The sequence below is a fragment of the Pleurodeles waltl genome, chromosome 1_2 (genome assembly GCF_031143425.1).
Source record: "Pleurodeles waltl isolate 20211129_DDA chromosome 1_2, aPleWal1.hap1.20221129, whole genome shotgun sequence".
Classification (NCBI taxonomy): domain Eukaryota; kingdom Metazoa; phylum Chordata; class Amphibia; order Caudata; family Salamandridae; genus Pleurodeles; species Pleurodeles waltl.
This window is the reverse complement of record NC_090437.1, coordinates 74,003,282-74,024,132: the sequence shown is the minus strand read 5'-3', so window position 1 is coordinate 74,024,132 and position 20,851 is coordinate 74,003,282.

The following is a 20,851-nucleotide window of genomic DNA, read 5'->3' as shown; positions in this document are numbered from 1 at the left end:
TGATTGTGGACACTGGGCTGGTGTGTGAATCATGCATTGGTTATTATTCTCTCTTAATGACGAATGTTTCCACAGTGGTTATTCTAGTGGTCATGATTAGCATAACTAAGTGAAGTATAAACAAGGTCCAGGTGTGGGAGGGTGTCATTGGGCGGCAGAAGCATGACTGAGGCCCTTCAAGTATTTATATAGTTATTTATTGATTGATTCATTGAACACACATGGTTTGAGTTTTCTTCTTATAGACAGCCATACTTGGAATGGTCCTGAGTCTTGGCAGAGCAAGTCACAGAGACAGACCTTTTCCCATGATTCTAATAACTAAAACTTGTAAGTAATGCAATGGCTTTGGTTCTGAAGTTTGCCTTGATTGACCTCAGATTCCATTTGGGTATGTAGGGTTGAAATAGGCCCTGTTAGCATTTGAACTTCATATCCCCCTGTGCTTTGAGAATGGTACCCTGAAGTTTGAATTACTTTCTCTATTCAATTTGACGCCATTGGCGTTATTTGATGGTGAGAGAGATGTGCACTGATTTCTCCAAGTTTAGGCAGATCTGGCAGCTTGATTTTGAAGACGGCAATTTTCCATTGCTTTCTTCGCCTGATGATATTGCAATAATCAAGCCTTAAAAAACCAAGGCCATAGCTAATTCAATGAAGTGTGTACCCTGGAGCAACGGGAAGATCTTTATCAGAAGCACGATGTGGAAGTTGGTGTTGTACATCTCCTTCATGATTTGCTGTACAAGAGAGGATTTATTGTTGAACTGTACTACTGCTAGGTTCCTTACTGCAGAAATGGGACTTGGAATGGCAGGAAGTATGAGGGTAGGTAGATTATTTTTTGGATGCTTGTTAGAAATGGGGTTTCTGGTTGGCTACGGTATGCATCTCAGCCAGGGAGAAACCACCACTCTATTCAGGGTGAGTAAGTTACTCACCAAAGATAACCTATACTCACCCCGGTAGCTTGGCACAGAGCAGTCAGGCTTATCCTCAGAGGTCATATGTAAACGTTTGTGCAACACACCCAAATTAGCAACACAATAAATACACTACAAAAGAGACTTCACACCAGATAATATGAAAAATTAACTGTATTGCATATAAACCATAGAGCAAAACGACATAAATCTGTACTTATTTTGTCCAACTAGGCAATTGTCTAACCATCACAGTGGGTGCAATATAGAAAAAACTGTTACGTTGTAAAATATCCCTGTGCATATGATTCAGTCACTGTAATAGTCCCCGTTATCCTGTCAAACCAGGGCATAACCACGATATACATAAATACAGCAGGGCACAAAAACTGCAGTAGTTAAGTTAGAACAAGCCCACAGGTGAAAAACCATATATTACTCAAAAAGAACAATGCAAGTGGCCCCTCAATACCATGCACCTGCGCTTCTCCTACAGGTTAGGCAGTAATTTCATAACCTTTGCGGGGCTCTGGGGCACCTGCATGTCTATTGCATGTCATACCTCAACCATACAGGGTGTACAGAAAACCTAACTACTGTGGCCTCGAGGTATGTCAACCCGGGATAGGAGGCGCCACACTGCAGAGTTTGGTGGGAAGACCTCACTGGCTCCCTCATGTACCAAACTAAATCCCTGCAGCTTCCTTGAACCAGGAGGGGAACTGCTGTGAGGCCTCAGACGGTCCTGAAACTCTCTGGGGCTTCTTGGACTGCTACTCGCACACAGCAGCCTGCCACAGGGAAACCTCCCGGAGTCTCCTCCTCTTGGAGATCAAGAGTGTTCAGAGGCAACTATCTGCAAATCCGCGGATTGGCTGCTGCCAAGGTGAGAGCCACAAGACGGCCTTCGCTTGGGCTCCTATGTTGACGGTCTGGTGACTTCCTTTAGGTGGGGCCTCACAAAGGGGCCCTCAGTGTCTGGCTGCCAGGTCACACACAGAGGGATGGTACCTCCGCGTGGCACTTAGTTCTGGGATGATTGCACGTCATTGCTCACCTGCCGGGCGGGCCGGGCTGAAGACTCCACATGCTGCTACACCCTTACTTAAAGAATAAAGCACTCAGACAAGCCAACTGGAGGCGAGGTTCTCCCTGCGTGGCTTAAAGGAACAGCAAAGCGGTGCGCCACCAATTTTGTGGAGACATCAATGAGGGACTTCAATGCAAAATATAGCGCTCCCCACACGCTAAAGCTGCAGGGCCAGAGGCAGCAATGGTAACAGGGGAATTCCTTTGCTGATCCCTGGGAGAGCACTGGGGGCACACAGATGCGGGGAACTAGCGGCAGGTCAGTACATCAGGGTCCTTGGACAGAGAGGCAATCTAGCATGCCACAGGTCAGCACAACTGCAGGTCAGCCCTCATGGCAGTTCCTCCTAGCATAACAGCCCCGTCCGACAGCATCTGGTTCCAAGTCCATGCAGTGTCTACAAACATGAAGTACAATCCCTATACTTATACTCAATTTGACTTTGATATAAGGGGACACTTCAAAAGACCTTTAGAAGTGCATAACTCCCCCTGTAAACACCAGTCCTGGCTCCAGACATCAGTAGAGAGTAAACAAGCCCTTTGTGTGAGGGCAGGACACAGCCTATACAGATGTCAGTGCGCCCTGCCTCCCACTCTCTAAACCAGGAAGACCATTCAGTATGCAGATGTAATCCTATTACACCTCCACCCTCCCTGTGTGATGCTGTCTGGAAAGTAAGCACAAAGCCCAGCTGTCACTCTACCCCAAACGTGGATTGGATTCAGGATGCAAAGCACAAGTGTCATAAGCATAGAGAAATGCCCACTTTCTAAGTGGCATTTCCACAATGGTAATAAAAAATCCATCTACACCAAATAAACAGGATTTCTCACTACAATTCCAAACATGCCAAACATGGCCGCGCTACTCCTCATAGAACAGAAATGACCACCTAGACATTTATAAGATAATTCCCAATGCAAACCTATGAGAGGGGCATCACTCACAGTTGTGAGAAACCAAATAGGCTGTTTATCGCGACCAGGACATGCCACACAGTGAAGGCACATGTCCTACATATTACCTACACAGCACCCTGCCCTTAGGGTTACCTAGGGCCTACCAAAAGGGTGACCTATATGTAGTAAAAGGGGAGTTCCAGGCCAGGCAAATAATTATAGATGCCAAGCCTGTGCATGCAGGCCCTGCAGTGGCAGGCCTGAGACATGTTTGAAAGGGTACTTCTGTTGGTGGCGCAAACTGTGCTGCAGGCCCACTAGTAGCATTTAATTTACAGGCCATGGGTATAAGGGTTACCACTGTAAAAGGGACATACAGGTAAACTAAATGTGCCAATCAGATGTAAGCCATCACAAAAGTTTAGAGGAGGGAGCACATGCACTTTAGCACTGATTAGCAGTCCTAAGGCCAACAAAACATGGGTCAAAAAAACATAAAGGAGGAGGCAAAAAAGTTTGGGGATGACCCTGCAAAAAGAGCCAGGTCCAACAATGCTGCTTAAAGATGCCTATCATTGAGCTGCAGGATTGTGATCACTGATGATGAGACTCACATAGATAATAGCTGTCAGACATGTCGATGTGAGAGGTCTCCATGCATGCGAATGCTGGTTTGACAGAACCGAACAAGTAAGAGTGAGGAAGTTGTAGATGTCCCTCCTTACAGTATAAATGCTCAAGTGAATGCAGTGATAAGACCAGTGTTTTGGATTGGTTGTCATTATTAAGAATGCTTTGTATGTCTGAGCTTATTAGTTACCAAAGGTGAGAGTTCTAAACACATTTTAGTATGGTGGGGAAGTTTGTGATTTCATCTGCAGATAGCAGGATGTCATGTTCTTCTGAATAAGTTGCCAATGTGCATAGGGTGAGTGTGATTTGCCAGGTGGAGCAATGAGTGTGACAGTGTTGAATTGTCCTGCTGAAAGAGAGTGGTAAACTAAGTGCCCAAGGGGGAGAAAGCCTCAAGAGATGGGAGGGTCTGGAAAGGGTACAGCTGGTCGTAGACAAGTTTAAGGGGCAGCACAAGAGTCAGACAGGAAGAAGCTATCATTATAGAATAATTGGTGGGTGATCCCCTTAAATGGCCTAGCTCCTATTGCTCCAGTGGAGAGAATTAACTGGATCATTGTGATGCCATGACAAGATTGATACTAGATGAAGCACAGTATGGGAGCAGATATTTAGGGTCAGTACAATAAGGCCATCAGCATTATGGGTGGGTGTTGACAAAAGGCTTTCTTGTGATGTTTCTGGGATGGGCTATACCCCTACGAATACCAAGAGGCCAAGAATAAGCTATAAAGTGATCTTGTATACCAGTAATGGCAGCATATTCGGTGGGATTCAGACTAGCTTTAAACATGGAAAATAAAAGTTGGCCTTTGTGCAGACCCACAGGCCCTTAATAGTTCAGACCACAGAGCTGATGTCATTTTCCTGGACCTGGCAGGAGCTTTCTAGGAAGCTGATACAGGAAACAACATAGCTTGAGAGGCCTGGCATGATAAGAACTCTGGGAGCTAGGTCCAAAGGTTTGGACCTAGTCCTACCATTCATTACATTGCATTGTGTTTGTATGTGCACATGCATGTGTATATGCCCATACCTATGTGGCCTGGGTGAGCCTAATCTCTGTGAAATTCAACTTTTTGTTTTCTCCCTGGGAGTGTGAAATACATCTCTGCCTTTACTCCTCAAAAGAAGAGTCAAAATGTGAAACTATGTTCTTTGGAAGAATGGTGGAGTAGTTTGTGGACTGTTCAAATGAAAGTAGAGGTACTGTGTCGTAAAGGTTTGAGGCTGGTGAGACAACATCATTCCTATTTCACAAGCCTGACCTCTTGATCAAGCATATATCATGCAAGGGGGAGGGTGGTATGTATCAGAAAGTGGGACTGTAAGGGCTGGCTCTAGGTGTGCCAAACAATTTTGTCTCACTTTCTGCCTGGGTGCAAAAGTTTTCCGCAACTTTATTTTTACATTCTTTTAAAGCTCACATGGGACATTGAACAATTGCCTTGTATAAGCCCAAACTCTACCAACCCAATAGAACAAAAGTGATAGATGCTTATCTTACCATACAGAGGAGCTCTTTCGAACCACAACAGTGGTATGAAGCGCTGTACAGATGTTACACCACACTACAGTGCGATGTGCTTCTTAGACATAGATTTGCCTCTCAAGCTACAATATACAGGTTGCGCATTCTATTGTCTATGCAGTCCCGCTTGCTTCTAGCTTGTGTGTATATGACTTCTAGTGTGCAAATCAAGCTGCAAAGCATTGGCACTCTGTACATGAAAGGGGTAAAACTGAGGAACCAAAGAGAGGACGGCAGATAAATGATAGGATACAGAAAGAGGCTTACAGCTGGGTGAAGGGGATAGAACAGGAGGAAGGATTCACTGGCAGTAGAGGAGTTGTGGGTTCATGGTCTGAGAGAGATTGGCGGTGGAAAGGGCGAGTGGCTAAACCAATATTTATAGTGCTCAAATCGGGATATTTACGAGGTTTCTTTAAAATCCTACCTCACATGTGGTGTTTACACACAGACATGTATATATGTTATAGAGATATGTATATATATTTTAATTGTATATTCAATATGTTGTTCTGTGGGTCTCTCAAGATCTTCCTCCTTCCTGTTGTGTCTGCCAAAATGTTTCTGTGAAGGAATATTTATTTTTTCTGCATAGAATACTACCTTTCAGGCCTACACTCAATCAATCAATCAGGGATTTGTAAAGCGTGGCTACTCACCCGTGAGGGTCTCAAGGCACGGGGGGAGGTGGGGTAAGGGGGGGTAATGAGGATCAGTCGAAGAGCCAGGTCTTGAGGTCCTTCATAAACTGTGACATGGTGGGAGATTGCCTAGATGGATGGGGAGGGTGTTCCAGGTCTTGACGGCGATGTGGGAGAAGAATCCTACAAGGTTGCTCCCCAAGCCACCACTAACGTCCTTTATTCTTCTTTATTATTATTCATTGTGGCTGCAGCCAACTTCAACTGACTGCCAGAGGGCAGGTCACCAACACACACAAATAAACAGGGAGCGGGTTTTGGACCATCTCACTTCACTAATTATCTTTTTTGGCATGTCTTTCCATTTTGTATCTGCTCCCAGAAGTATAATGCAATATTGCATTTTACAATGGGGATTGGCTATATAATTTGATTTGTGACTTGCCCATATCTGCTGTGGTGACTTTTGTTCTAGTAATACTTTCTTGACATTTAAATCCCTGTGAACTGCACTATATTGGAAAACATTGGAATTAATTAGAACGTAATGGTTTCATTGTACAGCATGACATCACACCATACTTTCTAGCTATCCCGTTTCACCTATTGACATTTTCGTTAAATATTCCTTATTTAAAAGTGTTTAAAATGCTTTGATTTCGTCAAGCAAGGTGTAAAGGCAAACACTTTCATCATATTTCCTAAGGAGGCACATGTGTTGTTAAAGCATTAGCACTGCTGGTCGCAGCTCATGGAACATTCACCAAGCGTCAGCAGATTCCAATTGAAAAAAACTTAAGAAGCAATATTAGCACTGCTGAGCAAAACAACAACTCTTTCTATCAGGTTGACTCTTGTTCTTGGAATGTGTTCATCTATTTTAAATCCTAGAGATGAGCTGCATTAGGCTAGAGAGCGACTGGATTAAAGGAAACATCACATTATGCTTTCTCAAGCCAGGATTGTAAAGCATTCCACTTGCCTTTGGTGATTTATATGTTAAGTCACCAACTGTGTGAAAAGTATTCCTTTTCAGACATTAGCATTTTGCTGGCAGGCCAGTTATTGAAAAGTGCTTTCAAATACCTTGATTTTGTTAAGCATATCTATTTTAAAAGGTCCTCTAGTTACGACCTGAGGTACGGAACCCTTTCTGCTGACCTCGGCGAATTCTCTAGTACAGCTTGCAGTACTGCCCCCTTTTTACTTACTCCAGAAGGACCTCGAGTAATACCCCGGAGTATGACCCCATTCTGCGGACCTGAGGCACTGCACCTTTTCTTCATGTTGCAAAGCATCCACTAGTAGCGACTGGTGTATGACATCCTTCCTGCTGACTTCGGAGGCACAACTAATACCAGCCTGGGGCTCTGCACCATTTCTGCGGACTTCACAGGAATCACTAGTACCATCTGTTGTCCTGTGCTCTTGGGCAGCTTGCAGCATGAGAGGAAAAAGAAGGCCAAAATGTTACTCTTGGGAAAGGATGGGGAGTAGGGTAGGGGCGCCAGCATAAATACTTTGTCATTTACGCATGTAAATGGATAACTGTAATATTAGCAAATGTGACGTTGTTGTTCTGTTCATGTTTGCAAATAAATGTAGTATTACTGAGTGATGGCGCAAATATGTCTATAGACTCAGGATTAGTAAGAGATGATGAAATGCTTAATATGCACGTATAATTACTGAGTCGTGGTATAAACTTGAACATGCTCCAGTATTTAAGACTGATGTGTTTTCAGTCATGGTGCAAATCAGGTCTACCACTCACGATATCTGACTGCATCTGTACACGTGCTGAAGATAAATAAGCGATGGGTCACATTTGAACATGCACATGGGATTACTGAGGAAGGGAGATTTAAAAATGCGGAAATGCAATAAGGTTAATGATGATAGTACAAATGGGAATCCACATTAAGCTAAGCATTCCTGAGTGATGAACAATTATGAACATGCATAATGGTGGTAAGGGTATTTTTGGTATGTTCTGTGATGATATCGAGTCCTGCATATTTCTTTCACCGGAATAATATAAAAAGAAACATTGGCACCCTTCCAAACGAAATTAGACACCATTAGATTAAAACAATTGCGGGTATATTTAAGATCCGTCAGCGCCACCTTAGTGCCGCCATAGCTTCATTGTTTTATGCTAAGGTAGTGCTAAAATGACTTTTTCCACGTGCCATATTTACAAAGTGGCCCATTGCGCCACTTTGTAAACCTTTGTGCCACATTATGCCTGCGCCAGACATAATGTATGCAAGGGGGCGTTCCAGCGCTAGGAGGCCTGCAAAAATGGCACAGTGAAATTTAACAGATTTTACTGCGCCATTTTTGGCATCATTTTCAAGTAATGCTCAGAGCAGGTGTTAAAATGACGCTCCCATTGAAGCCTATGGGCCTCCTTGCACTTTCCACTTTGACTCTAGTGTAGCAAAGAGCCACAATAGCGTCAAAACTTTTTATGGCAATGTGCTAACGACTGCTATGGTGTACCATATTATAAATACAGCACAACCACGCTGTTGGTAGGTGCCGGTAAGGAGGTGCAGAAAAAGTGGCGCATCAGCTCTGATGCACCTCTTTTTCTTAAATATGGGCCTTAATGCTATACATCCACGCTCCTGAATTTGTCTTGCAGCCTGTGAAACTGGTGTAGCCTGTCTGCACCTCTATACTCCTGGGCCCTTGACAGGTTTACCCCAGCCTACCTACCCCAGGAGTGTAGAAAGCCCAGTAGACTATTAGTGTATTTGTTATTAAAAAGGGAATAGAATAGAGGGCTATCTTATCCTGGCATAAGACATCAACCCCCATCCCAGGCTACTACTAGAGTGGTCCAGTCCTCACTGGCATTGGTCTGCACCATTCCTCCAGTGAGCACCAGAAAGTCTTTGTGTCAACCTGCAGGTGGTAGAGGTGACAGACTGTGGTGCTTACTCCAATCTCTCTGCCCAAGGTAAACAGTAAACCTGCTAGACACCTGGGGTTGGTAGTCAAAAAATGGAATGGGGTGAAGGTGCCTGTCCAATCTTGGTATAGGGCCTCACTACCCCCACCCACATCACCCTCCGGTAACAAAGAGCGTTTCTGACCCTTTGGGGCAGACTGGGGAGTACACCACAATATGACTACCCCAGGGAAAAGAAAGCCCATTAAACAACAGAGATTGGTGACAATAAAAGACAATGGCACGAGGGTTAGCCTGTTTAGGAATTGGGCTACTCCCCAAATCTAGAGACCAGGCAATATTTTTCAACCTCTGACTCCAGGACAGCAGAAAGGTGGGGCGTGTTCTCTCAGTGCTGCCCAATGTCCTCTCATTTTTTGTGAGGGATAGTAGAAATATTGGCGCTTAGGTCAGCCAGCACCTATGGAAATCTACCAACCTTGGTTGTTTCTGACAAGTAGAGGCCTGGGGAAGCAAGCATGATGTGGAGTGTGTAGATCTCTGCATGTTTTTCTGCCCTTAATGCTCGCTAAACACGAAAACTATGCCAATAACAATGTTATCTCACAAGGGGCAGCTAAAGTATTTGGGCCTGAGGTTTGCTGGCACCCAGACAACCCAACAACCACTGGACAGTGGTTGGTAGGGTTGCCTACCAACCCTTGCCCAGATTTGGGGGGAGACCCAGGGTGATATGGCTTTCATGGATCTCAGGATGCTTTTTTCCCAAATTCTTATTGAACTTCAAGACCACCTAAAACACCCAATGTCATCTCACTTTCCAAGGGGGCCTTCTGCATTATTGAGCAATGTAGAATGTGGACTTACTCAATGAGGTCTAATTTAAGAGTAAGTTAGCAAGGTTGGATATGATGTTTGTGCATTTCTGTTTAATCTCAGTAGCAATATCTGCACACTGGAAAGCTAGTGTTACAACTTGCCATTCCCGGGTGAGGAGTGGGACCCTGGAATCCATTGGTTCTACACCAGTATCCCTGAAGTCCACCCACACAATCAGCACAAAGAAATTTATGAGAGTCGCTACCCTCTTGCTGGGCAGACGTAAATTTCCACAGCAATAGCAGCATCCTTGGTGAATTTAGATAGGGTTGTTCATGAGGGTCGGATTCATGCCTTATTTTCAGTCTTTCTTTTCACTATTTAAATAAGTTTGACTTAGATTCATGGTTTGTTTTTTAGATATATTTTAGGATGATATTCTGAAATTCAGATAAGGACCAAGCCCTTCTGGAATTTATGCTTGACACCCATGAATCAAGAGAACAAAGGAAGAAAAGCAGACAGTCCTGCTCTTCCAATACACCTTATTCTATTCTCATAACCAAGAAGCTTGCTTCAAACACAATCTAAATCATCTCCATCACCATTGCTGGTGCCACAGCCAAAGCACTTCAAAGCCAGTAATAAGGCCATGGTTATCCAGCAGTAAAATTGGGACTCTTTTCACCAAGGATGAGGTTGATGACTTTTACTGCTAGAGAACTGACAGTTCTGGTAAGATGATGGCTGTGGCATAGCATAATAACGAGGAGGATCACTCTGAGCAGAAAACTATGCAGACGCTGCAAGTCCCAGGAAAGCAGGCTCTGCCATACAGAAAAAGGGGCAGATTAGAGATGCAGAAAGTGAGCCAGGAGCCTGACAAGAACTCTGTGGATACTTTAGCATCAGACATTCCAGGTGGTACAAAATCTAAAGGAATGAACAAGTGAACACATCATTCAACGCTACCAGCGCTATACAATGAGACAACTTCCATGTTACATCAGGTACCCACCAATAAAAATAAAGGCATTAAGACATACAACAAACAGGGCCAGATGTACAAAAGGAAATTGCATTTCTTAATGGACTAAATCGCAATTTCGGTCTGTTAAGAAATGTAATGCTGCCTTTGCACATGTACAAAGACCTATACCAAGTAGAAATTGCATTTTGTGATTCCCTCAATATGAAATAGTAAATATGGATTTCCTAAATGCAAAATGGGCATTTAGGAAATGCTATTGCCATGTACTACAAGTCATTGGTAACCATGTGCAATTAAAAAAAATGCACACTCTTTACATGTGTGCCACTTTTTTAGGGGGTGCATCTAGGGGGGCCGTAGGCCCATAGGCACCCTTGGTTTTGCATTTTCTAATTTGTGATTTCCTTTAAGGAAATCGTCAATTTGGAAATGTCCATCTATTCATACCTATGGGCATTTGGGCCCACAGGAACGAATGATGTAGCATTTTCTAAATAGCGATTTCCTAATAACGATTCCTAATCGGTACAAATCACTATTAGGAAATCTCTGTTTGTGTATTCCATTTTGCATTTTATAAATCGTGATTTTTTAGGATTTGCTATTTAGAAAATGCAAAAACTGAATTTTGTACATCTGGCCCACAGTTAGCAAGTAAGAAGCTAGGAACTTTTTACAAATAAGCTTTTATTTGTCTATGAATGTATTTACAAATGAAGCATATTTCCCTTCAGCAATTTTGCTTCTATGATATTAAAATCTAGGAGCTCTGTGAGGTCTTTAATATGGGGCTATGAGGCATGTCTCAGTTGTAGAAATTTGAGAAACTGGTGTTTCTACATGTCGTGCCTGGCCTATAGGTCCATGAATGAGCAAATATTGGTACCTGTCATTGTGTCACTCAGTTTTGAGATACCAATATTATCTAACATAGAGGCGCAGAGAGGGCAGAAAAAGGGTGCAGAGAAGCTGGGGAGATGGTGAAGGTCAGGAATATAGTGTGAGATATTGCACAAACAGAGAAATGGCCCACAAAAGCCACAGAACTGGCCCAAAGGGACAAAACGAGTGAGTGAAAATGCATTGCCAAAAGGACCTTTTTTACTTTTTGAACAAATATCCCAAAATTGGCTGCCTGGTTATCAGTAAAACTCACAATGGTTTACAGACTACTAATGATAGTTTCTAAAGCCTTAAGCTGTCTACTAGCTCACTACCTATCTCAAATGATAACCAGATGTGTGTCCTCACTCAGTCAGCACTCAGAAAATCTAAATTTTACTGTGATTTCTAAACTTCCTTGTTGGGCTCTAAAGTCCCACTCATTAAATCTACTTAGTCCACACCACTGGATAGGATTGCCAGGTGACCTACATTAAGACACTGACATAACTTTTTTTTGTAAACAAATTGTATTGAAAACAGTTTTGTTAGTACAATCCAGCCCCACCTGTGATTGGAGGCAGGCATCATTATGAATTCCATAGAAATTGTGCAATTCCAAAAGATCTGAAAAATACTCAAACGCATGTCAAACGAAATCCCTGTTGCCCACCCCCCTTACCCATCCCATTCCCTCGAGTCATATCCACATAATATTCAAATATCCTGTATTGCTAAGAGATCACCTTGTGATTCCTCTGGTAGTGACCAATGTATTGCGTTTGTTTGGGGGCGGTCAGTGTCGGGCACAGAAAGGGACCCGGGACATCCTCCCATCTCAAGGCCCCTGTTTCTCTAGCTCCATGTCCTACCCTACTAGGGAGACGGAGCTGGAATCGAGCCTGCCGGGGCCCCTCCACATTGCATCCCTTGTGCTTTCAGACGATCTAATAGTGACTTATAACTTGAAGTTCAGCCCACCGTCCGTCTGGGTGGCAGACAATATTACTACTGTCCATCATATCTAGAGATCACTGCCAGCCTGGTGAGGATCTCTGGACGTTCAGCGGAACCGTCCTCAAGGTGGCTCCTTTAAAGGTACCTCAATTTTTGCACGCAGCTGCCGTCTTTCATGATGTCACACTCTACCTTTTTGTTTTTAAAAATAAAAAACTCCCAAAGAGGGAGTTCGTAATTGAAAAACAAAAACATTTGAGCCTTCAAACTCTGGGAGCTTTCTCACAGGGTGTGGGGATCATTTTTCTTTTTTTTCTGTTCAAGAATGTTAGGTTTTCAGGGGAGTGACCAACAAGGTGGCCATGAAGATGTGTTGGAAGGCAGCTCAGGCAGCCCAGCCAAAATCCGACACGAATCCGGCCATTACCCCTGTGATTAACCACTCCAACACAGGCACAGGCACCATGACTGCCATAGAATGGCAAAGCACAGCTATAGACCTGCCGCTTGAAGAAACCTCAGTGGCACCCTAGACATGATGACTACCACAGAACTGAAATAGAACAACTGGGGGCCTGCTGCATGAGAAATGCGTCCCCAGAAGACTAGGATCAAAGAGAGTGAGGAGGTAAAACGTGGCAGTGGTGGCCCAGACGCTTGGCTGATGGAGGCACCCAGGGGAGAGCTGAAGACCTGGACGAGTGTTAGACTGAGGGGTGCTCCAGTCTCCGGTGCAGCATCGATTACCTGCCCTGATGCACTGTGGTTTGGGACCTGTGTCTGAGGAGGAGACCTGGGTGGGAACACGGCTCCAACAGAGAGGAGGGTCCCCGTGCTCCTGTCCGGTGCCACAGAGAAGTTTGGACGTGGCAGGGCTCGCTGCTCCATCAACAGCAGACTTTGTTTCTCCCGCCCTTCCTCCTGGGACACCCTGCCTGGGGCCGGACGGGTGCAGGGCCTCTACCAGTGGATCCGGGCCCAGTATCAATGGGCCATGACATATGGCCTGATATAACCTCTGGCCGGTGGCGCTCTTCAGGCATAGAGAGGTGAGGAGAGTGGACCCACATAAAAGCAAACAGTACACAACAGTGGTGAAGGCCTGCTGCTCACAGATTGGGATGCAAATACGAACCCCATTGGAGGGGCTTTCCACCATGTCTAGACAACTGTTATTGCCCAACACAGATCTAAAGGCACATTTTGTGCAGCCTGAGAACCCTAAATGACAGCCCTGTGGCCTCCATCCCAGGACAAATAATAATTGTGGGCTATCACACGGGAGGTCCCACAATGCCCTGACTTCTTGGCCCAAACCTCACAAAGGAACACACACTGTACCAAACAGTGCAATGCTCAAGGAGAATCTGTGACGCCCCGGGCAGCGAATGAAGGATTCCCCTCTTCCCTTCAAAGCACCACAACTACTACCCCTCGGACAGCGGTATGCTGTACTCACCCCCTTCCCTTGAGGGGCACTGAATTGGGATAAAAGGGGCAGAGGCAAGGGAACCATTTAAGGGACCCCCCCCCCAGTTAATGATGCAACATTTGCAGGAGGGGTTCCACTCAAGATGCCTGACTTCAATGCCACCCCGAATGCTCGGGGTATAACCGACAGGGCGAACTGAATGAAAATTGAAATGTGGTTGCAACACACCTGGGCCTAGATCAGGGGAAGGACGCCACCCACATTAGGCCAAGGTGGCCAGGGGATTACATGGGGCATCCGCCCTCTCACACCTACCAAGGGATAGACCACGAGTACCCAATGTAATGGCAAAAGACAGAACAGAAAAACCCAAAACAGGTCAAGCTAGACCAATGTGCCAAGAAAGCGCACCACCAAAGAGAAACACAAGTCACGGCTTCTCCAATGCCGAACAACGCAGCTCTGCTGTCAGCCATCCACTCTTCTTGAGAGTTGCTAGAGGAGAGGATAGGTTAAGTGAGGTCTGAAGTCACCCTACTGTGCTAGGACCTTCGAGATAGAGGATACAGCGCTCGGACTGTGAAAGGAAGTCATCGACCTGTGAGCCACGATAAAGGAACTCTAATGGAAACTGGATGATGCAGAGAACTTGCCCAAAGAAACAATTTACACTTTGTCGGCTTCCCTGAAGGAGTTGAGGGAGCCAATATGGCAGCCTTCTTGGCCAAATGCCTGAATGAACCCCTCCCAAATGGCCAATTCTCTCCTTGTTTCGTTCTGGAACAAGCCCATTGTGCTCTGAGCACTCGACCACCCCATGGGGCCCCACCATGACCTTTGTTAGCCCACCTTCTTAATTTCTTAGATTAAGACATGATTCTATGAGAATCGCAGTGCCTAGGGGAGACTCACTATGGCTAGTTGAAAATCATGATCTTCCCTGACTACTCACAGGAAGTACAGAAATAGAGTTGCATCTTTGACTCCGTTAATTTTAAACTTATAGCTCTCTAGCTGCAATACCTGCTACGATACCCTGCAAAACTTAAGGTCATATTCAGAAGAGGCTGGACCGGTCTGGAGGAAAGACCACTGGTGTGCCCAAGACCACGGGCTGAGTCCTCTGATCTCAATTTGCAGAGGGGATGAATCCAGATGCGACAGCGAAGGGAACAAGCCCATGAACGAGTGAAAGTGCTGGGCATGTGGTGGGTGTGGTTAAAAGCCCACAATACTTACAACAGGTCAAAGCGCTTGCACACTCAACCTAAAAAGGAACCCCGATGGCTGGCCCATGACTGTCACATAAATCTGGAGTCTCTTCAGACTCAGGGAACAAGCCTACAGTAAACGGGAAAGAGAACCCAGCCGGGCCAGCGGAGCACTGACTTAAAACAAGATAACCCCACTGATGACTCCTCATCAGAATCTGATAAGGAGCACCCACTAATGACCATGATTGTGGACTTGGAACATGATCAAGACGAAGCGACACCTCCTACAGAAGACAGGCTTCCAAACAAGGATGGAATAGGCAACTAAAATGTATCTTGGCCACACACAGAACATTATGAACCTGGTCATGCTCCCCTACTACGTCATTCATCATTAACCTGTTAGGCACATACTGAGAGAGAGTGCAAACTCACTTTCTTTTATTGTTTTTTTCCAGAAAGGTTCCTTCTACAAGAAGGGGACTGAGAAACGTTATATGACAGTTGTTTGTTTGAGTGGTTAATGCCTCCATGGGCTTCTCATAATATGATGCCGGTGGGGTGCCACCCTCTCATGCTCTGTTTGACAAGGAACTAGATCATATGATGTGGTTTGGTCAGAAGGTCAGACAATGGGGTGTGGGAGGGTCTTTGTTCTGACATGAGAATGTTGTTAGTTTGTCTTTATTGATCATTGTTGAGACAGACAAAACGCAATTGGGCACCGCACGACACGGAATTGGAATGGACAATAGCATTTACAAATAGCAACATTGGTTAACAAAATGACACATCCCACTAAACTTGAAGACCACCCCTATATGATCCTGTCATGGAACGTCAGCGGGCTAGGAAATAAGATCAAGAGTGGACTAGTAACTCAAAACATTAAGAGGCAACTCTCTGACCTAGTTCTCCTCCTAGGATGCACACCTTCAGGGAAGAAACTGTTACTTTCATGGGCAGGGTGCCTACCACACCCTGGTCCATGCAAGTTTTACTAGAGGGACACGAAGAGTGGCAATTTTTTTGTGTGAGAAGGAGCCACCCCATTTCAAGTGATCAAGAGGTAGGTGGACCCGGGTGGCAGGTTCATGGGGGTTCATGCCTTTTGAGCACCTACTGAGATGACAGTATGAAGTGTATACACACCATCACGATTACAGCCCCTACCCTGGTTGAAATCACAGATATCATACTGACACTACCTTCCCCTGGACACATCATAGCGGGACTTCAACAACGTGATGGACAATGGCCTTGACCGCTCAAACACACGAATCACTAACTCTACACAGATAGCTCTTGCACAATTTGTAGCAAAAATTGGATTAAAGGACACCTGGCGGTCGGCACATCCGACGGAACAACAATACTCATATTTTTCAGGGGCACATGGGATGTACTCATGCATTGACTAGATACTTGCATCTTCATCCAGGGCCAGGGATGTCCAACAGACATGCTACCTAATGTGAGGACTCTCTTACCACTCGCCTCTGCAGGTTACAGTGGGACCCCTTCACTTAAGTGCCTGGGCCAAGAAAGATAGAGGTGGCACGTAGACTTTGTGTTGAGACACAGTTGCACTTTGCAGAGAACCAAGACTCAGTGACCTCCAGGGTGATCCTATGGCAGGCATACAAGGCGGTCCTATGCCATAGACCACAAAATATGATAGCGCAAAAAAAGAAGCGGGACATCCAGGAGCTAGAGGACATTATAGCCTAAGTACTGCAACTTGAGGGATCCCTGGCTTCTCCTAAGACAGATAGCCTCCCTCTAAAAATGGAAGATAGAGAGGTAGCACAATCACAGGCCCAGAAACACAAAGAGAACACACACCACAGATTGTACAAATCAGGGGACAAGGTGGGGAAAATACTGGTGTGGCTTAGCAAAAAAGAACAAAAAGCCAGATGGATAAAAACGATCAGGTGAGATACAGTGGACGTATATGACACCGACACCCAGATAGTGGATGAATTTGCACATTGCTATGCACACTTCTACAGTGCCCAGCCCCTCACAGACTGTGATGCAATAGCTCAATATCACAACATGATTCCTGGCCCAGAATTAGATGACTGACAGAGAGGCCGGGAACAATATCTGACAATAGCCGAGGTACATGCAGCAATAGCCAAGCTCCGCTCAGGGAAAACACCCAGACTAAATGGCCTCCCAGCGGAGTTTTGTAAAAAATACTCCAACCTATTTGTGCTTCACTTATTGCACATGTTTCCAGAAGCAAGAGAGAAGGGGGAACTTCTCCATGATCTCCAGAGGGCTACAATTGTTACCATACTTAAAGACGGGAAGCCACGGGACAAATGTGCATCATACCGCCCGATTTCATTCTTAAACATAGAAACAAAACTGCTTGACACGATCCTGGCCACACGATAACTACAGGTCATATCCAAATTAATACACCAAGCTCAATCCGGCTTCATGCTGGGCAGATCAACACGACAATCTGGATAACTTTCACCAAAATAAATACAGAACTATGTACGTTCTTATGGGCAGGTGGACACCCACGGATAGCAATTAAGATGCTACAGTGCAACCCCTACAATTGAGGGCTCACCATCCCGGACATGCAAGGATATTACTGGGCAATGCACTTGATCGTCATGAGCAACTGGGTTCACTCCTCACACAACCACCCAACATATTGTATGGAGAGGGAACTTCTGGGCCAGAAATCACACCTCCACTACCGCTATGGAGGACCAGGCCTGTAGGGCCTCCCTCCAGCTACACAAGCTGCAAACATTCAATTTAACTCTGCCCTAAATCAAATATTCAAAGATGTATGTGAAAAACATATTTAAGTGTATGTATTGCTAATAATTTCTCACCATGTATCAAACAGTAAGTAGTTGTAGTTAGGGCCTAGTTTTCATAGACTGAGCCCTTTTTTGTTTTGCTAATAATCTTGGCGCTATTTGGCAACTTTTTGCAAAAGGTTCTAAACTAGTATGCCAGTCAGTTTAGATGCTGTCTCTAACGTTTCTGAGTGATTTGTCCAGTGGGGACCAAGAAAAGGGGGTCTCTAAACACATTTTTCCCATACAATTTCCTGCAGGGATTCTGAACACCACTGCCACCCGAACCGCTGAACTGAATTACACCAAATTTGGCAGACAGGTACCTCTTGGTCCAGAAAGGACGCAGCTGAGGGGAAATTTTTTTTTTTCAATTTTCCATCAAATTTGTGGAAGATCTGTAAATCCACAGGAAAGTGTTACATAAAAGCAAGCACATTTACCCAGGCTTGCTTTCATTTTGATCCCCTGGATACGCCAATGCCCTGGGGAATTTATTTTTAGAATTAAGGGGAGGGAGACGCAAGTGACTACCTGCAAGTGATCCTCTCCCCAGGCTGATTATGGCCCCAGGGACTGCTGCCCCCTGGGCCCGGCCAAAAATGTAAACGGGGACAGGAGCAGCAAAGGCCCCCTCCTGGGATGATTTTGGCCCTGGGGGACTCCATTCCTGAAATAGGCACAGGGAGGGGCAGGTGGGCCGCCAACCACCCTCCCCCTTAACTAATTATCCAGGCCCGGAGGATGGAGTCCCCGGGGTTGAGATCAGTCTGGGAAGGGGTGCCACATATCCCCCCCTTTATTAATTAGTCAGGCCCCAGGGAATGGGATCCCTGGGCTAATATTGGCCTACTAAGGGGGGCTGCGTTCACCACACCCCCATTCATATTGTGGTCGGACGCTGGGAGATGGTGTCTGCCGCAGGGCCTAAGTCGGCCATGGGAGAGGGGCTTTCGTGCACCCTTCCCCATTTAGAATGCGGCCAGGCCCCGGCAAATGGGGTGCCCAGGAGCTGAAATTGGCCTAGAGACAGAGGGCTGCATTAAAACAATGGGTCCTGGGGGGTGGGTCCCCAGGGCCGAAATATGGCCCAGGGAGAGGGCCATATACCGCTCTAAAAAAAAATTGAAAAAAGGTGGCAAGCCTTGGTGAATAGGGTCCCCAGGGCTGATATATATATAATTTACCTCTAATCTGTATAAGACCACATATAGGCCCTCATTTTGAGAATGGTGGTAAAAACCGCCTACCGCCACGCCGACGGCCGCCAAAAGACCATTGTCGCAGCTACCAGCCGTCCGCCGTATTATGTCCACAGCCGGATTTCCGCCAGAAGGATGGCAGAAATCTGGCTGTGGCCATGCTGGCGTATGGCGGTAAGGTGGCGCTGCTGCCACCAGCAGTGCCACAACAGTAGACCGCCGCCAGCCGTATTATGACCCATAATGCGGCCTGGCAGTGGTCTGCTGGCGGACGCTGCTGGTGGCAGCAGCGCCCCTTCCCGCCTCCTGCAGAGGACCCTCTGAACACAGGTAAGTCGGGTCTCCGACAGGGGAAGGGGGTGGAGGGTTTTGTGTGTGTGTGGGGGTGTGTGTGTGAGTGTGAGTGTGTTTGTGTGCGCGGATGCGGGTGTGTGTTGCGTTGTGGATGCAAGTGCATGTATGGAGGTGTGAGTGCGTGTATGTTGTGTTTTGTGACTGCCTGTCTGCGTGCATGTGTGAAAGTGTGTGCGGGTGTGTGTGAGTGGATGTATGCATGCCTGGATGTTTGTGGGAAAGGTTTTGTGTATGTGTGTAGGGGGCGTGAATGTAGGAGGTGTGGGGGGCTTTAGAGAGGCAGGAGCGGTGGGGGGTAACTGGAGAGGAAGGGGGGGAGACCACTATCAGTGACAGGGAAGGGATTCCCTGTCACTGATAGTGCCTACCACCATGGTTTTCTTGGCGGTAAGGAAGCTACGAAAACCATGGCAGTAGGCGGGGTCATAATCCCGCAGGCGGAACAGTGATGGCTGCCGGGCTGGAGATGTATATCTCCAGCTCTGCGGCTGATACCGCTGGGGTGGTCGGAGTGGCTTCAGCCAACCCGCCAATGTCATAATATGGCGGTAAATACCGCCAGCCTGTTGCCAGTACTTATCGCCATATTACCGCCGACTGCTGGGGTTGTAATGAACCCCATAGTGTGGTTACGGACGCAGTCTACTCCATTTCATTCCGAAATGCTCTTATTCGCTAAAACACAAGAGGGCGTTAATATTGCCAGTAATTATTCTCTCAATTTGCAGAATGTGTCCATTGATCTAATTAACCCACACTGCCTGCATTATTTTTGCGTGAGAGTGTATAATTTTTTGCTTCAAACTTTCACTTCACATTTTATACATGGACCGATGATTTTGTATTACACTCGTCACCTATTCATTATTTGGTAATTTATGCTATGCGAACGCTATGTTGTACTTAACGATGTGGAATGGATGCTGTATATCACGAGGGATTGAGTGACCCCTAAATCACAAAGGGTTGAGTGGTGTGCGAGTTCACATATCCTAGAGATGAGATGTGGGGTGTTATTTCACCAGGCACACCATACATTATAGGAATGCACGTCCACCTTCCATTATGCCGCTTTGGAAACCGGATAGCAGGGCAGCTGAGCACTGATACATCGCGGCTTTTCACACTAATCTGGACTTTAATGCTGAGCCAGAAGTAAAATAAAAGTTTAGCAAGTTATTTTTCATTTTTAACTACCAAGAGGCATGAACGTTTGTTGAAGTTTTCATGTGGCAGCCGGCAGCTGTGAACGACACGATGCATGTGCCGCATAGCAGGTTGACATTTTCAGAATCACGTGTATCGCCGATGTGTATCCCTTGCACAACCAGTGCTTGAAACTGAAAAATAGAAGTGCGGGTACTCTGTATCAGAGTCCCTGCTTGTTTCTGAGAAGTGACGGTACTCTCCAACTAAAAGTATTACGTTTGTCGTGAGAAGTGCAGGTACACTTACTTTAAAAATAAAAAAGGGCCGGTACACAGTACCGGACAGTACCGGCCCATTTAAATCACCGTGCACAA